The sequence below is a fragment of the Vipera ursinii genome (assembly GCF_947247035.1).
Source record: "Vipera ursinii genome assembly, chromosome: 1".
In the NCBI taxonomy this organism is placed as follows: Eukaryota; Metazoa; Chordata; class Lepidosauria; order Squamata; family Viperidae; genus Vipera; species Vipera ursinii.
The window spans coordinates 257,066,807-257,081,600 of record NC_139512.1 but is presented as its reverse complement, the minus strand read 5'-3'; the positions used below and the strand labels follow the sequence as shown (position 1 = coordinate 257,081,600).

At 48.5% G+C, this 14,794-nt stretch overlaps 1 long non-coding RNA gene across 1 annotated transcript; it reads right to left on the bottom strand.

Annotated features, from left to right (window-relative positions):
- Window positions 1-11,616: 11,616 nt before the first annotated feature.
- Window positions 11,617-13,432, bottom strand: LOC310636187. Its single transcript, XR_014491627.1, has 2 exons — window positions 11,722-13,432; window positions 11,617-11,668 (listed from the first exon to the last, which is right to left on the bottom strand). It is a non-coding gene; the product is annotated as an uncharacterized lncRNA (long non-coding RNA).
- Between the last annotated feature and the right edge of the window lie 1,362 nt (window positions 13,433-14,794).

The following is a 14,794-nucleotide window of genomic DNA, read 5'->3' as shown; positions in this document are numbered from 1 at the left end:
ATGTTGGTCTAAAAGGCTGCCTTTGAAGTCGAATCAGAATCCCGGCTCTGCAGCCACGTTTTTGCTTTCGCTCCTTTCTCTTTCACTTACGTCGTGTCCTCCCTGGCCCAAAGACAATCCATGGAGATCCTGGAGGCCTCACTACGCAGTTCGGTATGTTATGTGACTGCTGAAAATCACTAGTAATTTCAGATTGCCTTGCAAGCCCGATGTTTAACAGCTGTATACTGTGTAGGCTATTTTAGCCCCTTGCACTACACTGTGCACATTCATCCATATGCACATTAATCCAATCACCACACACCAGTACCGGGAGCTCAGAGCTGCTGCGTGTGAACATGCTGCCATCTTGTGGGGGAAAAAAGAATTTCTCCTGAAGAAATTCTGGCAGATTCCCACACAGGAGGGTTGTATTTCTTTTATTATCCCAATAGAAATAAGATATATAAGAGGACTGTGAGATCTCTGAAGAAAAATAAGTTTCTGTCTCTTCAGAAGGAAGGAGGAGGATCCATAAAATTAGAGTGCTGTCAAGTTAATATTTAAAAGATTAATAGAAGGTGTTTTTGTAGGCACTTGGTTTGTCATGCTAGAATTCACAGCATGCATTCTTGCAAATAGTTTCGGCAAAACAAAGTTGATCTAATTTTTGATAAACTTAGGAGATAAGGGAAATCCAATAAGCACAATGTACCTGTAATAAGCAAAATCCTGGCCCATGTGGTTTTGAATGCTAGAAGGTTGCTTAAGCAAGGAGCTGGCTAACAGCTCCCAGCTCCTCAGACAACCCGTCTCCAGAGCTGCCATTGGCTGCCTCTATGGCAGCAATAGGTTGCTTTAAACCTATTGGCTGCCACCTAGAGGCCAAGGTATAAATAGCTGCATTCACAGCCTTGTTTCTCGTTTCAGTTCCTGTTCTCAATAAAATCATGTTCCTGCCTGAAGTCACTTGCCTCATCTCTTCACTCAAGCAAAGAGCCCAGTACACAACAGTACTTCCTTCTGAAATTCTTACTATCCTTTGTATTTTGATTCTACAAATAAGGCCAAATGCACTATAGTTTGTATTCATCTGAATAATGTTCTTACACAGCCTATCTTGTGGGTGGTCGAGTTGTTACTTTGGAAATGGTGTATTTTGTTTATTATCAATAGACTTGCATTTCTAATTTGCTGTTATTTACTCTGCCGATGAAGATATCAAGTAAGAGTAGTATGTTATTTTTCTTTTTCCCTTCTGAATTTTATTCTTTCAAGATGTTGTTGATAGTGTCATCTGACTTCACTAATTGTTCCACTCTTTAGTATAATGAAGGTATTATCCACACACCAGATTTATACTTTTGCTTGTATGTGTGGGAATGCTATAGTTTCCAGATATTGCATTACAGCAGGGGTGTCAAACTCGCAACATCACATGACGTGTCCTGACGTATTGCAACTTTTTTTCCATTGCTGGCAATGGGGTAGGCACGGTTTCGCCATGACGCATCCGGCCCGCAGGCCTGCAGTTTAACACTCCTGCATTACAGCATCTGCTATGACTCCGGAGAGTGGTGAGCCCAGAGTCAACAGTCAAACAAAAAACAAGCAATATCTTCAATGGCTGGGACATCCCATATATACAACCGATGATGACATGGCAGATGATGGAAGCGTCCGTATTTGGTTATGGAATCCAACAATTCAGTTCTTGGTCTAGAATAGGCCCTTCTGAGAAATTGCATCACAGGCAGTTGTCAATTTGAAAAATGATCTTGTTCTTAGCCAGCCAATTTAAAGATGTACTTTTTCCAATAGCTCCCTGTCTGTTGGGTACTGATATCTAAGACTCTCTGTTTAAATATTTCCTTTGCCTGGGGAGCCATTGAAAATAAATACCGTGTGGAAAACTCAAGCTATTAAATAATTTATATTTTTTTAGATTTTTAATTATTGAATGGCTCTGTATGGAGCAGATACCTGTTTCTTCTTTGACCATGGGGATTGACATGTTTGCATCAGTTCCTAACATGCTTCTTAAAATATGTGTCTGAACTTATTTTTTTTGTAAGATCCCACAATTTCACATCATAGGCCATTGTTGGGATTATTTTTGTCCTAATCCTTTCAATACCAGGGTCTAGGGTACATGGGCAATTTTAATTAAATCATCTATATAAAGTTTTTGGTACTTGCCTTAGCTTTCATCAAACTTCTTTTAAAATGATTTGCCTTCAAACCTCTGTTGATAAAGTTTACTCCTAAATAATGAAAGAATTCACTTGTTCAACAGGCACCCCATTCAATGGCCAGTTGTATCTCACCCTTTTTTTTGCTACACACTTTTACTTTAGATTTAATTTTATTGATATCTAGAATTGAGAATGTGACAGTTTTCTCAGACCTAACTGACAAGGCACTACTTAAGCCATATCTTCAGCATTTAAAAGAATATTAATAGGTTTACCATGGATCTTTGACATATGATGTCTGATCCATACAGGAATCTTGGAATATTTTTGACATTGAGATTAAAAAGCAACCCTTTCTAATATTTTTATGAGTAAGCATACTATGATTTAGAGAACCATTTATACCCATGTACACTTTCAAATGGTATTTGAGTAGAGAGTCTTAACCAGGAGTAAGATTACTTATATGTAGCCTAGATTTAACCATAGTTCTATTTCTTGTTTCCTGCTTGGCTTATTATTTCTTATTCCTTTCATACGCTTTGCATAACAAGCTTCTGCGTATGTCCAAGATGGCTCTCCACTGGTTTTGAGCTTTTTAGTACGGTACGGTTTTCGGCTCTGCTGGGTGGCCATTGGGCTTTCTGCTATCGTTTTGGCCCTGTTCAGTCGGCTGAATTTCTGGTGGAGCACTGCCACCCTCCCCCATCTGGATACACCTTAGAATAACAAAGGACGGAGGAGGAGAAGCTGACCATTTAACACATTGGTGAGAGGATGCTGGAGGCTGGGCGGGGCCAACCTGACTGCTTCCTTGTTATGCCAAGCCGAGTGGAGCTGGACCGAGTGAATTTGAGCCAGAATTTGGGCTCTGCTCGTGCTGTTTGCTCTGTTGTGAGCCCCGGGTTATGGTGGACCTGGTGGTGCTGTGGTGGCTGTGGGGTCTGCCGCTACTGCTGTTCCTTCTTCTTGCCACCGCGGAGGTTGCAACTGTCCCTGTCGTTGTGCTTGAACCTGTTGGCTTGGGTCCATCGGCATTGTCATTGGGCTGCCCTCCCCCCTTCTGGACTTGTCATCTTTATTTCATTATAACTTTTGCTGGCGCCACTGTTGATTATTTTATTATCATCATGATTGTGGCTTTGGGACCTGCCACTGGCCGACTGAACTTTTCATCGATTCTATCAACTGCCACCCTCCATTGCCCAATGTTACCGCTACCGCTTTCCTTTGTATGCCAGCGTACACCTTTGAAGAAATTTACTTGCTGCGAGATTCCCCCCTCTCGCAGGAATGTCCATCTGTCTTACATAAGAACTTTCTTGATGATGGGTTGTGGGACCCTGAGAGATGGCATGCTTTAAAGAAGAGGCTGAGGGGATTTTTATTAAGATTTTTATATAAAATTTTAAGGGGACCCGGGAGGGGGGAGGCTTTAGGGATCCACAATGAACTTGGGGGAGTTCGACCTGGACAGCAGTCCAGACCATCGGACGATCGTAGGGGGGGAGTAGGGGTCTGGGGGTGGACTCAGCTCTTAGTGAGGAGGGTCTTCTTATTTTGACAGTGATTGGGAGGGGCAGAGAGTGTGGGAGCAGAGGGCTTTATCGCAATTGGGGAACGGGCAACCGCTGTCTTCAAGCGGTTGCCTGTTCCCACCCTCGTGGCTTTTCTTGCTTCCCTGGGGGCATAGGATTGCAGGGCCCTGGGCTCAGGTTGCTTTATTTCAATGCCAGGTCCATGGTGAACAAGGCTCCCCTCATACATGATCTTATTGAGGAGGAGAATGCAGGCCTGGCCTGCATCACGGAGACCTGGTTGGGCCAAGAGGGGGGTGTCCCCCTCTCAGAACTATGCCCACCGGGCATAGGGCAGGGGTGGGGGGTGGCGGTTATTATTAGGGAGAGTCTTTGTCCGTGAGTGGCCACTGTCCCTCCGATAGGCGGGTGTGAGTCTCTCCTTTTGAAGTGGGGTCCTGGAGTTCAGTTGGGCCTATTGATTACATACCTGTCTCCCAGCTGTGTGTCGTCGGCCCTGCCCAAGCTCCTCGAAGTCTTGCCTGGGTTGGCGATTGAGTTCCCCAGGCTTAAAGTTCTGGGGGATTTCAATCTGCCTTCCATGGGTGAGGCATCTGAGTTGGCCCGGGAGTTCATGGCTTCCATGACGGCCATTGACCTAACTCAAATAATTCAAGACCCAACCCATAATGGAGGGCACACACTCAACCTGGTTTTTATCTCTGGGCAGTGGATTAATGATCTGGGCAGGGGGGATTTAACTATCCATCCCCTGTCATGGTCTGATCATTTCCTTCTCTGGCTAGACTTTCAGTACGCCACCGCCCCCCACTGCTGGGAGGCAGAACCGACCAGGTGGTTCTGCCCCAGGCACCTGATGGACCCTGAGAGGTTCCAGACTGAGCTTGGGACATTTCCTGCTTCCCTTGCCCATGACTCTGCCAAGGCCCTAGTAGAAGCCTGGGAGAGGGGGGCGGCTGGGGCCTTGGATCGAGTTGTGCCTTTGCGGCCTCTGACCCAGCGCACATCCCGGGTGGCCCCCTGGTTCACCGAGGAGCTTCGGGAGATGAAGCACTGGAAAAGACACCTAGAGAGCTGTTGGAGGTCCAGCAGATCCGAATCTGATCAAACACGGCTAAAAGCTTGTCTTAATTTTTTTTTTAATTGAAAAGTTTTTCAATACATTTTATCTTTAACAAAACAACCCCTCCCCCACCCCCACCCCCCCTACCCAACCCAACCCAGCCCTCCCCCCTCCCCTCCCCCCTTCCCCCTCCCTGACTTCCCAGAGCTAAATACAAGGTATAAAAGTAAAAAATAATCATAAACTACTAAACTTGGTCATACCATTTGGGATGAGTTTGACCCTGTGACTTTGGATGATGTGGACAGGATTATGCATAAGCTGAGTGCTGCAACTTGTTTATTGGACCCATGTCCCTCCTGGCTGATTTCAGCCACTAGGGAGGTGGCAGGAGGCTGGCTCCAGGCAGTTATCAATGCTTCATTGACAGAGGGTGGCTTCCCCTCCACCTTAAAAGAGGCGGTGGTAAGGCCCCTCCTCAAGAAGCCTGCTCTGGACCCAGCCTTGTTGAATAACTATCATCCTGTCTTCAACCTTTGCTTTGTAGCAAAGGTGGTTGAGAGTGTTGTGGCACATCAGCTTCCACAATTCCTGGATGAAGCGGACTATCTGGACCCGTACTAGTCCGGTTTCAGACCCGGTTACAGCATGGAAATGGCATTGTTTGCACTGGTAGGTGATCTCTGGCCGGCCCGGGACAGGGGTTGCTCCTCTGTCCTGGTCCTACTTGACCTCTCAGCGGCTTTTGATACCATCGATCATGGTATCCTGCTGCGATGGCTCAAGGGGTTGGGAATGGGAGGCAATGTTTTACAGTGGTTCTCCTCCTACCTCTCAGGCTGTTCGCAGTTTGTAGTGGCAGGGGGGCAGAGATCTACCCCGAGGCCACTGTCTTGTGGGGTACCTCAAGAGTAAGTTCTCTCCCCCCTCCTGTTCAACATCTATATGAAGCCGCTGGGTGAGATCATCTGTGGCTTTAAGGTGGGGTATCACCAATATGCCGATGAAACCCAGTTGTTTATCTCCACCCCGAGCCAACCTAGTGATGCGCTTGACGTGATGTCCCAGTGCCTGGAGGCGGTGCTGGTCTGGATGGGAAGGAACAGGCTCCGGCTGAACCCCTCCAAGACTGAGTGGCTGTGGATATCGGCATCTCGTACTGTCCAACAGGTTCCATGTCTTCTGATGGGGGGGCAGCTATTGCCCCCCTCAGAAAGGGACCGCAACTTGGGTGTCCTCCTGGATTCATGGCTTAATTTGGAAGATCATCTAACTGCCGTGACCAGGGGGGCTTTTGCACAGGTTCGCCTGGTACACCAGTTGCGCCCCTTTTTGGACCGAGATGCCCTAGGCACAGTCACCCATGCCCTTGTCTCTTCTCGCCTGGATTACTGCAATGCTGTCTACATGGGGCTGCCCTTGAAGTACACCCGGAGGCTTCAACTGGTGCAAAATGCGGCCGCGCGGGTGCTTATGGGAGTATCATGATATTCCCATGTTACACCACTCCTGCGCGAGCTGCATTGGCTTCCAGTTACCCTCCAGGTGCGATTCAAGGTGCTGATAATCACCTTTAAAGCCCTACATGGCTTAGGCCCGGGGTACTTGCGAGACCACCTGCTGCCAATGTCAACCTCCCATCGCCCGGTCCACTCCCACAAAGTCGGCCTCCTCAGGGTGCCGTCACCCAGGCAATGCTGGCTGGAGACCCCCAGGGAGAGAGCCTTCTCTGTGGGCACACCGACCCTCTGAAATGAACTGCCCGTGGAGCTGCGTATGGCCCTTGACCTTCGGTCCTTCCGCCGTGACCTAAAGACCTGGTTATTCCAACAAGCGGGCCTGGACTGATCAAAGTTTTTAAATTTGGTTTTTTATTGGCTTAAATTCTTCTTATTTCTTATATTGTTTAATCCTCTTTTAATTTTTGTATTTATATCTTTTAACAGCATTCTGATTGGTTGCTTTGTAGGTTAGTTGATTTATAAGGTGCCCAACTCACTGTATCATTCTAGGTGAACAATGTTAGATTAAAAAAATACAATACAGAGCTAAACATAGATAACAAAACATATATTGGTTGATGGGATGACAAAATCGCAAGAAACATAATATCTGTATTTGTCTATTAGAAAAATAACAAAAAACAAGTCATAATAATATTATTAGGATTTAGAGAAAATAGTGTCACATATGTATATGCATATTTGTATGTATTTACATGTATGTTTGTGCATATAGTTATTTATAAATAAAAGTAAAGGTAAAGGTTCCCCCGCACATGCGTGCTAGTCGTTTCTGACTCGAGGGGCCGGTGCTCATCTCCATTTCAAAGCCGAAGAGCCAGCGCTTGTCCGAGGACGTTTCTGTGGTCATGGGGCTGGCATGACTAGATGCCAAAGGCACACGGAACGCTGTTACCTTCCCATCGGAGTGGTCCCTATTTTTCTACTTGCATTTTTACGTGCTTTCGAACTGCTAGGTTGGCAGAAGCTGACTCTGACTGTTGTTTAATGATTTATCCCCTTGCTAAGACCCCTGTGCCTGGCCTGTATAAGTGGATACTATCACTGTTAACAGCCTTTGCCAGATAGCAGAACTCATGAAAGTACCTTTTATCATCCAGAAGTACCTTTATTTGCATGCAGAGAAGATTACAGCAAACAAGATGTGGTAGATGATGAATGGACGGTATTCCAAGGTCAAAAGACAGTAATGGGACCTACTGTGTCTGCATGTTATGGTGGGGGGTGAAGCACGGAGGAAGAAGGAGCAGGAAGTACGTCCCAGAATGGGAGGGGTGAAAGTATGGAGTTAAGAAGGAGGAGGAAGTACGTCACAAAATGGGAGGGATTGGCTGACTACATTAGCATAATGTTGCAATTCCCCCAAACAACCACATGGTGGCAGCACGATATGCATTACATAGTTCTGACGTGACAGCACACTCCCCGTCTGGTATTATGAAATACCACTATAAATCATATAACGGTAGTTATTGAAATGCAAATACATGTTTGTAATTTGCATGTTGTCTTCAAGACCTGAAAGACATAAAGGAGGAACATGCATATATATTGCAATAATAACGACTGCCATTTCAGTCCTCAATAGTCTAGATTAAAGTTCAAATAACTTTTCTTTTTGAATTCAGGATCCAACCAGGAAATGCGACGAGTTCAGTCTCCAAGGAGCAAAAGCAAGACAAGTTCTGTCATGGGTCTGATGAAAGTTTTTATGGTGCCTTGCCTTGCAACACACATACACATATTTTTTCCAGTTAAAACTGATGCAAATGTAATAGGTTGTGTCTGTTGTCCAAGATTTCCATATAGGTCATTACTATCAGTGAGTTATCTGAATTAAACAAATGAATGATGCTTTCCTAACTTTTAATGCTATTTTGTGTAATGTATTCAAGCGGAGGCACAGCACTTTAACTATGCAAATTTGTAGGAAAAGAGCTGAACAACCAGGAAGTGGACAATAGCAATAGCAATAGCAATAGCCCTTAGATTTATATTTATTTATTTATTTATTTATTTATTTATTTATTTATTTATTTATTTATTTATTTAATTTGTATACTGCCCTTCTCCTGAAGGACTCAGGGCGGTGAACAGGGCAATACATAAAAACAAGATACAAAAATTAAAAATTATTAAAAAGTAATTAAACAAAGTGCCCATAATAAATTAATACAGATTAAAAGTTAAAATCCATTTATAAAATCCAACCCCGTCCCATCAGGCCAGGCCAGCTTGTTCAAAGAGATGGGTTTTAAGATCGCGCCGGAAGGAGCGGAGATCGGGCGCCATCCGGAGCTCGACCGGAAGATGGTTCCAAAGATCCGGTGAACCCACAGAGAACGCCCTCCCCCTGGGGGCCACCAGTCGGCATTCTTTGACTGGTGGCACCCTGAGGAGGCCCTCTCTGTGGGAGCGTACTGGGCGGAGGGAAGTTGACGCCGGCCGCAGGTGCTCCCCAAGGTATTCTGGACCCATGCCATGTAGGGCTTTGTAGGTCATTACTAACACCTTGAACCTCACCCGGAAGACAACTGGAAGCCAATGCAGCTTGCGGAGCAAAGGTGTGACATGGGAGTGTCGGGAAACTCCCAACACAACTCTCGCGGCTGCATTCTGTACCAGTTGGAGCCTCCGAGTGGTCTTCAAGGGTAGCCCCATGTAGACAGCGTTGCAGTAGTCAAGACGAGAGGTCTCGAGCGCATGAGTGACCGTACGTAAGGCATCCCGGTCTAGATAGGGCCGCAACTGGCGCACCAGGCGAACCTGGGCGAAGGCCCCCCTAGTCACAGCTACTATATGGTCTTCTAAGGAAAGCTGTGAATCTAGGAGGACTCCCAAGTTGCCCTATCTACAGGGGGTAATAACTCACCCCCCATAGTGAGGGGTGGGATATCCTGAATATCCCGAGATGCCGGTACGCACAGCCACTCAGTCTTGTCAGGGTTGAGTCAAAGCCTGTTCCTCCCCATCCAGACCCAGACTGCCTCCAGGCATCGGGACATCACGTCGAGGGCATCACTGGGGTGGTTTGGGGTCGAAATGAAAAGCTGGGTATCATCAGCATACTGATGATACCCAACTCCAAAACCACGAATGATCTCACCCAGCGGTTTCATGTAGATGTTGAACAGGAGAGGCGAGAGGACTGACCCCTGAGGAACTCCACAAACGAGAGGCCTTGCGGTCGACCTCTGCCCCCCTGCCAACACCGACTGCGAGCGTCCCAGGAGATAGGAGGAGAACCACTGAAGAACCGTGCCTCCCACTCCCAATCCCCTGAGGCACCGCAGCAGGATACCATGGTCGATGGTATCGAAAGCCGCTGAGAGGTCTAATAGGACTAGGACAGAGGAATATCCCCTGTCCCGAGCCCTCCAGAGATCATTCACCAGCGTGACCAATGCCGTCTCCGTGCTGTACCCGGGCCTGAAGCCCGATTGGTATGGGTCTAGATAATCCGCTTCATCCAGGACCAGAGGGAGCTGATGCGCCACCACACTCTCAACAACCTTCGCAAGGAAGCGAAGGTTGGAGACCGGACGAAAGTTATTTAGCACAGCCGGGTCCAAGACAGGCTTCTTGAGGAGAGGTCTTACCACCACCTCTTTCAAGGCGGCGGGAAAACTACCCTCACTCAAAGAGGCAGATATAACCGCCTGGAACCAGCCTCGTGTCCCCTCCCGGGCTGCATAAACCAGCCAGGAAGGGCACAGGTCCAATAAACATGTGGTGGAGCTCAGCCTCCCCATAATCCTGTCCACTTCCTCCGGAGTTACAGGATCGAACTCCTCCCAGGTAACATTTGCAAGACCGTTCGTGTCCTGATCGTCCGACACTGCCCAGTTGGAGTCCAAACCGGTGCGAATCCGAGCGATTTTGTCCGACAGATGTTGACTAAACTCCTCGGCACGCCCCTGCAAGGGTTCCTCACTCACCTCCTGATTAAGGAGGGAGCGGGTCACCCTAAACAGGGCGGCCGGGCGATTATCTGCGGACGCGATGAGTGCAGCAAAGTAGTTAGACCTCGCCACCCTCATTGCTGCGAGATAAGACCTAATATGGGTTCTTAGTCGCAATCGGTCGGATTCAGATCGGCTGGACCTCCAACCGCTCTCTAGGCCCCGTCTCCGACGCTTCATCTCCCGGAGCTCCGCGGAGAACCATGGAGCCCATTGGGATCTGCGCCGGGTCAGGGGCCGCAAGGGTACAACTCGGTCAAGTGCCTCCGTGGCCGTCCTTTCCCAGGCTTCCACTAAGGCATCTGCCGAGCTGTGAGCAGAGGAGGCAGGTGGGGACCCCAGTGCTGCCTGGAACCTCTCAGGGTCCATTAAGCGCCTGGGGCGGAACCATCTAGTTGGCTCAACACCCCCACGGTGGGGAGTGACAAAACGGAAGATCAGCCGCAGGAGATGATGATCGGTCCATGACAGGGGCATAACAATTGGGGAGCCCCCACCAAGATCATCTAACCACCGTCCAGATAAGAAAACCAAGTCAAAGCTGAGTCAACCTGCACAAAGTTGTGGAGATGTCTACATTCAAGAAGATGAAAGCTGACCCCAGGGCTAAACACGTGAAGAATCTTTGGGATGAATGAACGTGAAGCAACTACACAAAGATAATACTGATAGAACAAAATCAAACTTTGGTCTTTTCCTCACCTGCATCTAACTATGAAGAAAAACACTCCAAAACCCATTTCTTTTTCTCTTGTGTTGTCGTAATATTGTCCTCTGCTTGAAGGGGAAGGGGAAGGGGACAGGGAGGCGCCTCTGAGTGCCGCCTCTGGCACGAAAAAAAAGGGGGAGCAAAAAATGGGCCACCGTGCCGCAAGGCACAAAAACGCCAACCGCCGCGCCGCAGGGTGCAGATACAAGGCACCACACCACGTGAGAACGGGGCTGGGCTAGTGAGTATCACGCAGGCACTAGCCCCGCCCCCTTTGCAGCATGTGCCTGCTCATGGCCCCGTGCGCGCATGCACGCATGTAAAATGCTTCCCCCTCCCTTTTCTTCCAGTCCACCAACCGACAAGGACCTGCTGCTGGCAGCGGTGGTGGCGCACGTGCCAACAGAGAGGGCTCTGAGTGCCACCTCTGGCAGGCGTGCCATAGGTTCACCACCACTGGTATAGGTACTCCTGCTTGAGCAAGGGGCTGGACTAGAAGACCTCCAAGGTCCCTTCCAGCTCTATTCTATTCTATTCTATTCTATTCTATTCTATTCTATTCTATTCTATTCTATTCTATTCTATTCTATTCTATTCACTTTCTATATTTCTATTCTATTCTATTCTATTCCATTCACTTTCTATATTTCTATTCTATTCTATTCTATTCTATTCTATTCTATTCTATTCTATTCTATTCTATTCTATTCTATTCTATTCTATTCTATTCTATTCTATTCTATTCTATTCACTTTCTATATTTCTATTCTATTCTATTCCATTCACTTTCTATATTTCTATTCTATTCTATTCTATTCTGTTCTGTTCTGTTCTACGTTCTGTTCCAATCCATTCCATATTTTCTATTCCATTCTGTTCCACTGTCAGAGCCCATCGGAGGCAACCCAGTCAGCCCACACAGGAGTTACACTAAGGCTACGCAGCCTCTCCTCTCAACCTGAACCCCTCCTTACCTTTCCTTTTATCTGCATCCTATTTTTAACTGCCGGCTCTGCCCTGCCCTATTTTGTCCTTGAGCACTCGTGAGCTCATCAAGAACAGAAGGTAACCGTGGGGGGAAAGGCAGGGCAAGATCTGCAAGATCCCCATTTGCATTTGACTTTGCCATCCCATCTGGTTCGAGATAACACATCACACACACACACACACACACAGAGAGAGAGAGAGAGAGAGAGAGAGAGAGAGAGAGAGACACGCACACCTCAGCAAAAAAGAAAGAAAGAAAAAGAAGTAGTAGAAGAGGCAGAGAGCCCCTGTGGGTAGGAGTGAGGATGGGGAGAAACAGCAAGAAGACCGGGTGGGGTGGGGTGGGTTAATCACTAAACCTTCCAGTGTTTAACCAAAGCAGCTTTTGCATTTGCCTCCGTTTCCCTGCTGAGTAAAGCCAGACAGGAGGAGAGCAGTTACACACAAAGAACTGGGTTACAAATAAAGGTAACGGCAAAGAAAGTCTGTGTTAGAACCCTTGAAACGACAGGCGATCCCACATGGTGAAAAGAAGCGCGTAAGCCAAACTTACTCCCCTTCGGAAAGGCGCATTTACCGCGCAATCCCAGGAACCCTAAAAAAGGAAGCCCGGCCAGCAAAAGAGCCTGGGGATCCGAACGAAAGGCGGCGGTCCCTGCAGTTGAACTAAGAATGAAAAAGATGGGAAGTGGCTGCTTCTTTAAAAGCTCTCTTCTCTCAGGGATGCCCGAGATAGTGAATTGCAAGCAGAAATGAATTTCTCCTTCCGTTTCTGATCCGCGCAAACACCCAAGCGTGAACGCCATCACCTGATAGCTTGGGTGCCTGTTCAATTTGTTTGAGAGAGAGAGAGAGAGAGAGAGAGAGAGAGAGAGAGGATGAGGATGAGGATGAGGAAGAGGATGAGGATGAACGAATTTTGCAGCGCGTTTGCTTTCAGCTTTCAATGAAGAAGGGAATGTTCTCCACTTCTCGCCTCAACTTTTTCTTTCCTCAGGAACCAGAGGCAAGGGCTTTCTGTTTGTTTGTTTGTTTGTTTTACCACGAGTTGACAGTTGGGCAGAAACCAGAGGGGGAAAAAAAAGAGTTTCGGGCTTCGTGGGAACCGAGGAAGCAAAACAAGATGCAAAGTCTAAAATCTATAGGCTCATAAACCACCCCAGTTTCTTGAAACAAACCGGGATTTCTCTACCCCAACCTTGAAACCATGGATCGAGTGAATCTCTTTACCGAAGAATGTGATGAACGGGAGAAGGTGAGTCTTCGCCGAGAAAATCTCAGCGCCCATTTTCTCGGCGAAGACTTCTTTCGGGGGATGCAGCTTCTGCCGCCCCTTTCTGTCAGCTGCCCAGCTGAGAGAAGGGGGTGACAGAGGCTGGATCCCCCGAAACAAGTCTCCGCTGAGACGAGAGAACAAGGCGTTTCTTTCTCCCCCCCCGCTTTTGCCGCTTTTGTGTGTGCGTGTGTGTGTGTGTGTGTGTGGCCCATCTGCAAAGCTTCCGAGGAAGGAGAAGCAGGATACTGGTTGGGTGGGGGAGCGGCAAAAGCGGGGGGGGGGGAGAGAGAAATGGCTCCGCCTTTGGTTCCCCCTCCTAAAGCACAGGGGCGCTAGAGAAAGTTTGGAGTTGGGTAAGGAAGCGCAAAATTCAGGAAGAAAAGCGGGGCGGCGGGCGAACGGGAGACCTGTACAAGGGGGAAGGGGAACTCTCTGCTTTTGTGCGTGCGTGTGTGCATGTTTGTGTGTGTGTGTGTCCCATCTGCAAAGCTGCCGAGGAAGGAGAAGCGGGATACTGGTTGGGTGGAGGAGGCAGTGGCGGCGGCGGAGGCGGCCGCAGCACCGGCAGCCTTCCGCTTTTGCCGCTTTTGTGTGTGCGTGTGTGTGTGTGGCCCATCTGCAAAGCTGCCGAGGAAGGAGAAGTGGAGGAGGCAGTGGCGGAGGCGGCCGCAGCACCGGCAGCCTTCCGCTTTTGCCGCTTTTGTGTGTCTTTGTGTGTCTCCTTCCTCGGCAGCTTTGCAGATGGGACACACACACACACACACACACACGCACACACAAAAGCGGCAAAAGCGGAAGGCTGCCGGTGCTGCGGCCGCCTCCGCCGCCGCCACTGCCTCCTCCACTTCTCCTTCCTCGGCAGCTTTGCAGATGGGCCACACACACACACACACACACACACACACACAAAAGCGGCAAAAGCGGAAGGCTGCTGGTGCTGCGGCCGCCTCCACCGCCGCCACTGCCTCCTCCACCCAACCAGTATCCTGCTTCTCCTTCCTCGGCAGCTTTGCAGATGGGCCACACACACACACACACACACACACACACACACACACAAAGCAGAGAGTTCCCCTTCCCCCTTGTACAGGTCTCCCGTTTGCCCGCCGCCCCGCTTTTCTTCCTGAATTTTGCACTTCCTTACCCAACTCCAAACTTTCTCTAGCGCCCCTGTGCTTTAGGAGGGGGAACCAAAGGCGGAGCCGTTTCTCTCTCCCCCCCCGCTTTTGCCGCTCCCCCACCCAACCAGTATCCCGCTTCTCCTTCCTCGGCAGCTTTGCAGATGGGCCACACACACACACACACGCACACACAAAAGCAGAGAGTTCCCCTTCCCCCTTGTACAGGAATGAAAGGCCCCCCGAAGGAAGCCCAGCCTCTTCACCGCACCGATCCGCTGAGGAGGAAAAAAGCTTATTTCTATTGCCACGTGCAAACTAAATTAAAACAACTTGGGAAGCTCGCCCGTGGGCTGCATTTAGAAGGATTTGGGGGCTTTTGTGATTTGCTTCGCCTACAAGTGCCTTAACCACGACTAGCCCATGGCTCCAATTCAACAAAAA